We start from the raw sequence: 6,952 nt of genomic DNA, 5'->3' as shown, positions 1-6,952 counted from the left end.
TTTTATTGCTGCTACTTGTTGATGTGCTACTTCTAATGATGATGCATTATATTGATGGTCGATGAGGATATATTTGTTGTTATTATATGACGTATTCCTATGTTGCTATTAGTTGATTTTCGTGTTGATGCACACGTGGAACATGGTGGATGGTAGTGGTATCATGATTTATCGCAAAATATTCATTGTTGGGATGGTGATGGCCAAGGTGTTGAGTGTCCTTGCATTAACAAATGTTTTGGTTAATGCTCCTATTTGTTGCTGCCACACATGGAAATTATATTGTTGCTTATGGGGGGATATTATCTTGACGCATATGCCATGGATTTTATTGTCATTGCACTGTTATATGAAGAATATATCATTGCTCATTGTTTCCATGCACTCATGTTATTTAATATTTTGGGCATGTATAGAAAAGTGCACCATTGTGTGCATATGTAAAAATCATGTACTATCATTGTTTCTCTTTTAGGCTCATTGTTCATGGAGAGACCCATGGTGTCTAGCATGTCTTATCATTAGCTATGTATGGGTCAATTGGAGTCCAAGTAATGTTTCATCTTGTATATCTTTGATGTAGCTCCACATATTGGGTGCATGATTAAACTTGGGTCCATAGAGTCATGGTTGGTGATAGGAGGTTTTATAGAGGATTGTTATGTCAATCATATGTATTTGTCACAACCATGTATTTGCTCCATGAAGCATTATATTGTATTTTATATCATGTCCCAAGTCAGTTGGAGTCATGGTCCTTGAGTAGTAGTCTCTTGCACTTGGAAAAGAGGCTTATTGCAACATGCAGATGTATTGCTTCAACATGCATAATATGATTGCAACTCCACTACATGCTTATGGGGAGCATGTTCATTACAAAGATGGTATGAAATTGGGAGAGACATGATTGGAAGCTAAGATTTTTGGTCTACATTAGTCTTGCATCAACATGATGTTGCGTATGACAAGGTGAGTCCTCTCATCTAACACATTATTGGCATTAAATTTAGTGTTGGTATGTCCCTTTTCCATTAATGTCAAAGGGGGAGAGAATTTGGATGGATAGAGAGCAACTTAATTGTTGGACAATGTATAGAGATCATCCTCACTTGTTGGATGGAGGTTGAAATCAATGCTAGAGGGGGAGTTTGTTGGCATTGATGTCAACAGGTTGGAGATGTTGCTTGTCATGTGCATGTGTGATGGATGCTTGGCTTGATGGTCTTGATAACTGGCATTGATGTCAACTTGCTTGTGACATCATGTTTCTGCTGCTGAGTAGAGATGGCATTGACATGTGATGATTTTTTTGAGGTTGACATGTTGTTGATGGTTGGAGATGATGCTGTTGCAGGTTGTTGGAGTGTTGCTCTAGGTGTTGCATATGTCTCTTTATGTATTGGAGTCATTAGATATGCTGCTACATGTGTTGAGTTGTGGCTTCTTGTGTTGGAGGTGCCTCTATCAGTGTTAGAGACAATTGCTGGCATGATGCTGTTGCTACAGGAGCTTGGAGATGCTACTACAGGTATTGGAGATGTTTGGAGAGGTTGTGGTTGTTACTTGAGAATTTGGAGATGTTGGTCTTGGTACTAAGCTGGAGATGTCATTGACTTGTTCTTATCAAATTTCATGAGTTTCAAACTTGACACAGAGGTTTGGAGGCATCATAAGGAGCTGAAGAAGGTGTTCCATAAGTTGGCAGAGCATCTGGACTGAAGATCCATTGGTTTTCTTCATCTTTAGGCTCAGTCACATGGAGTCAGGCTCATCAGAGCGACCGAAGAGCTCCAATCACATGGAGGTAGGCTCATGAGAGCCACTGTGACTACCAGACACATGTAGACAGTGTTGTGGGAGCGACCAAGGTTTTTCATGAGAATTTTTCCGCATTCCTCATGTCGATCAACTATTTTTTGTGTTTTGGCAACATCCTTGATAAAAACTTTTCAGTTTATGGTTGGAAAAGTTCGTGGGACTTATAGAAGTTGATTAAAGTTGAAAATATAAAAAAGGCTAGTGGAGTTAGTGGTTGATTGAGTTAATGAGTTGAATTGGGATCAAATCAAGCATATGAAAACGATTGTTGAGCTGAGTAGTTCTCTATAATTATTGAGTTAAGCACTTGAGTTCATCCATATATTGGATAAATCTCATTACTAGTATGGTTGTTTGTCTAGTTGTGGTGTTGACTAAATGTATGTGTGAGAAGAGTGTGCAAACTGTGTGAGTTATATTATGCAGAATTTCTGAAACAATTTGCAGTTTAGCAACAACGAAATGAAGTATGTTTCAATCATCAAATTGGTGCAGTGTGTGAGAAGATGATGTGTGGATTGGAGTAGTATTTTGAGGAGTTGTTTTGGAGCTTGTGTGGAGTTTTTTATTGTAACTTGTGCTACAAGTTTTATCATTTAATTGTGCTTAGATGCTATGTTGCTGCAGTGCTCATGTTGAGCGAATTGGGAGTCAAGTCTAAAAATATATGAAACAAGGTTTACATGGAGGAAGTGAAGGCATAGAGGTTTCAGAGTAGAGAGTGACTTGGCAGATTCAATAGAAGGGAGAGATTTCTCCATCCAATAGGAGTTGGATAGTCCAATGGCGGTTGGCTGAGGATAGTTGATCTTGGTGGCCTTCAACGGATGGTAGTTCATAGATATGTGAGAGAAATAATTTCCTGTCTCATAGGTGCCAGTATACTGTGAAAATAAGTCGAGTCTTCCGGCTCATGGGAGTGAGCTGATCCATGTAAAATTTATTCAACAAATTAATAAAATAATTGAGCAGCGGATTAGCAACAGGGTGGTTTTTTGCCCGGGGAAGGGTTTTCCACCAAACGTACTTGTGTCCATTGTGTTGATTGATTTTATGGTTTCATATTTGTTTTGATGCTTTGATATATGGTTGTGTGTTTCAATTTGTGCATGGATTAAAAGATTAACATTTGGAGAAACAATTTATATGTGCTCTCACAATTGATTCAAGCCCCCCCCACCTCCCCACCCCCTCTCCCCTCCTCTAAGTAGTGATCTAGTTTCCAACAATATTGACCAAACTTGCAGTGATGAAGAGTACTTCATATTCTCACCCTGTATCTAACAAGGGGGAAATTAATGGAATTGATGGTCTGCTATAGGTTTGAAGATTTGTCAAGCGAGCTTGAGATAAAGATCATAATTTTGCTGCTACAGTCTAGAGTTCGAGTTCAAATTCAGATTTCTAGACAAAGTTGTTGCATTGGTTTGGCATGCTGATGTTTGTGAATGAACACTTCCATTAGTAGAAGACTTCAACTTCTAGCTATATTCAAAATTGTTCGAGGAACTACATTGATGGTTCTAGAGTTAAGATTTTTGATTGATCTGAGAACAACTGTGAAGGTTCCAGACGTGGTTGAGACCTTGAGTTCTCCCAAATTTGGGGTATTTTTTGTGGCATTCTCTTAAAACCCACCATCCTTGGTTTGTGGTCATCCTTGAAAACCATTTCTAAGAGACATTCAACTCTTGGCTGAGGTACATATTTGCATTTTTAACTCTCTTTCTTGGACTTTGATACATCCCTTCGGATTAAGGGGGGGAATGTTAGACACCTAACCCTTGGGTTATGTTTTGGGTTAGTGTGTATTATGATGATTAGTTGTTAGAGTCCAAAAAAAACTTGGAAAATGGATCAACAATTTTCTTGTTGTATTAATATGTACACATTGTACATCATTTTGTGAGTGATCTTTAATAAAGTTGATTTCATTTTCCACCAAATTATATGTCTAACAATCTAGACTTGAATGAGATGGTGCATGGAAACCCAAGTGAAATCTGACCCGTTATAGTATGCGAGGTTTATAAAAGGGATTACTGGTATGGGAATTTAACTCATCGAACTAACGAAATTTAGGGAAGCTTTTAGGTCAATATTTGTGATTTAATTTCGATAGATTTAGATTTAGATTTTTTTTTTTTGAAAGACCAAATTTCATTAAATTACGTGGCCATGGTGAGGAGGCACAGGAACTATTTTACAAAATTAATCAAATTAGGAAAGTGGAAAAACACTAAACAAGACGATGCAATTAGATTGAAGGCAAGTGATAGGAAAGTTTAAGAAAATTTAAAGCCAAAATTTATGAAAATGGTAGGTAAGCTTCTATTGCAAATCAATTTTAGATTTGTATCAGATAGTATTGAAAGCTAATGAAGAAGGAGTGTGCAGAGGTTACATAGTAAAGTAAGATAGAATATGGAAGATGGTTTCTATGATATCGTAGTCAAATTGTTTTATTTCAAAGCACTTTTGCTTCATTCTCTTGGATACAAATGTAAAGTAGACACCAACAGAGTTGTTTCAAATAACTGAATCAGATAATCATATTTCAATATCTTTCCTAGCATCGTAATATCAATAATTTGAAGGGACAGGGAGGTGGTCAGTAGAGGGGGTTCCAAGAAACGAGGTGCAAGTTTGAGGCCCATCAACTGTCCTCTCCATTTTTAACGTTTTTTGCATAGAAAATTGCAGTTCAAATGATATGCTTTTCTCCCGCCTTTTGCACTACGCTGACCAAGAGAGAGGACTAATAGATCGCTGGCACATTACTCGATTCCAAAATATATCCCTATATCAGTCCCTAATTTCGTTTTCTCTCCATTTGTCATCATCCGAAAGTTGTTAAAGCTTCGGAAAATCCCTCAACTTCTAACCAGGGAGTATCTCAAGGGTGGGAAATGACACTAAGAGGGCATTGTTTGGACGAACTTAAAGAATGTGGAACCTATTTCAACCTTACTTTCCAACCAATGGTTATCGATGTCGCATGACAATGACGAGTCCACTCCATACATTCTCACCCTCAGGTTCTGTCCACCCTGGTTGTATTGTTTCTCGCTTCGCTATTACAATTTAAGCACTGCCCATTCATCCCTTAGCACAACAGTTTCTACGTAGAGCTTTGAAGATTCCAACCATGAAGCAATTTACTGACGATGGCATGATTTGCAGTTAGAGCCAGTTCACATCAATCTAGTCCAGTTCATAGATTTCAGATCTTCCAAATCTTGTACACGAACGATAAAGGAGTTTGGGCGATGGGGACTATGCAAATTTACATGATAACGGGGGTCCATAGAAACAAGAAGTGCTCATGCATGGCACATTCATAAAGCAGTTATAAGGGCAGGTAATTCTTGAAAACTTTAACGTTTGAAGTTTTTAGCAGCGCAAAGAATTCTTGGTGCAAGGTTATTCTGATGGGAGATTTTGGATTTGGATGTGAGACTAATTGATTCGTTGGCTGTGCGCTTGTTGATATGTATGTGAAATGGGAGAGTGGAGGATGCACACAATGTGTATGACAAATTGCCTGAACGAAGTGTCGTTGTGATGACTGCAATGATTACAAGGTATGCACATAATGGTTATATTGATGAAGCCTTAGGTCTATTTTGGGAAATTCTCGAACCAAATGGGGTTTCGTGGATAGCTGTCATCACTTGCAGAGAAGTTCAGTGCAGCCCCAGAAAGGGCTGGAAAACTCTTGTGCAATGCAAGCAGGTATGGACTTGGTTTTAGAATAAGAAGTATGTACAAAAGCAAAGGGTACTAAGGTTCCACGAAGACTATCGCTTCACATCGTGATGATTCAAGAGAAAAGAGAGTTGTGACCAATTTTGTAGTTGTTTCTTTAGGAAGAATGGACCAAGATGCTTCAGAAATGGAGTTTGAGGCAAAATCCTCAAGAGATGGGGCATGGAAATTCGGGTAAGGTTTGAAAAGTGTGTGAGGCAACATTCACTTCCTTGCGAAGCTTCTGAATGTGTAGCAGTGCTTTCAGGAGATCTCATACTTTGTTTTTGGGAAGGTAAAGAGCAAGTATTGCACTTTGATGCCTCTGTCTTCGATGCCCAAAGAAGGCGACATGATGCTAGGGGTTGTAGGTGTAGGTTCTGGGTTAGGTATGACCCTAACCAATAAGAGGAAATAGTATCGTTGTGGAAAGTTTGCTAGCGGCCAGAGACATATTACCGGTTACAACTAATCCATGCTTCCAAATAACTATCAACAATTGTGTTGGACCAAGGATCTCAGCAAGTAAAAGATGCCCCTACAGTTCCCATGTGTCATTTGGAGAAGCAACTCTAGAAGAATTTCACCTCTCACTAGAAATATCAAAGATTACAAGTCAGGTTATAGAAGACAATGTTCAGTCTTTAACTGCTCCCAATATTTCCTTAGTTTTACAGCTGCTAAAAGGTATATCTGTTGAGTTCTACAGATGCATATAGCGTTGAAAGCCACCAAACAGACTGCCTTCCATTGCATAAACGCAAATTGACAACGTAATTGACGAAAAGCAGAGGTAGCATAAAATACTTGTTTGCAAATTATCCCACAAGGAAGGAATCTATACACACCTTGACAGTCATAGCCCTTTGGCTGATGGGAGATTGCTCAACAGGCGCTTCAGCTTACTGTGGAAATTGAAGGATCAGAGCAACTAGGGGTTTTTTAAATAATTGGCGGTTTTCGGACGCAACAACCGTTGGAAGGTCAGAGAGAGCGAATTATAAGAGAGATGAAGCTGGTGCACAAAGATATAGTTCCTTAGGGCCCTAGGAGCATCAAGCTGATTCTTAAAGAAATATTCTAGTCACAGAAATTGATTCTAGCCAGAGAATTGTTGCACCCGCATTTACTGATATGGATGAACCTTCAAATAGCATCATGTTGATGTGATGGAAAAATGTACAGTTCAAGATTGAGAAAAACAACTTAGGGGAACTTATGTTACTGAGAAACACACATTGAAAACTTAAAGATAAATTGCACTGTAATAATAAGTTTTAGAAGCTATCTTTCTGTAAGAAGTAGTTTTGCAAGTTTTCTAGCTTTATATTTATTTTTCTGGTGTAATTACTAATGTTTCATATTTTGCAGAGCATGTGTGCCATAT

At 38.4% G+C, this 6,952-nt stretch overlaps 1 pseudogene; it reads left to right on the top strand.

Moving 5' to 3' along the window:
* Window positions 1-1,284: 1,284 nt before the first annotated feature.
* Window positions 1,285-5,973, top strand: LOC149199148 (protein SAWADEE HOMEODOMAIN HOMOLOG 2 pseudogene; annotated as a pseudogene).
* The last annotated feature ends 979 nt before the right edge of the window (window positions 5,974-6,952 follow it).

This window comes from Pinus tabuliformis, chromosome 2_1 (assembly GCF_031772625.1).
Source record: "Pinus tabuliformis cultivar Carrire ecotype Pingquan chromosome 2_1, CPIR1, whole genome shotgun sequence".
Taxonomy (NCBI): Eukaryota; Viridiplantae; Streptophyta; class Pinopsida; order Pinales; family Pinaceae; genus Pinus; species Pinus tabuliformis.
Note: the sequence above shows the minus strand (reverse complement) of the source record. Positions and strands in the feature narration are given on the sequence as shown.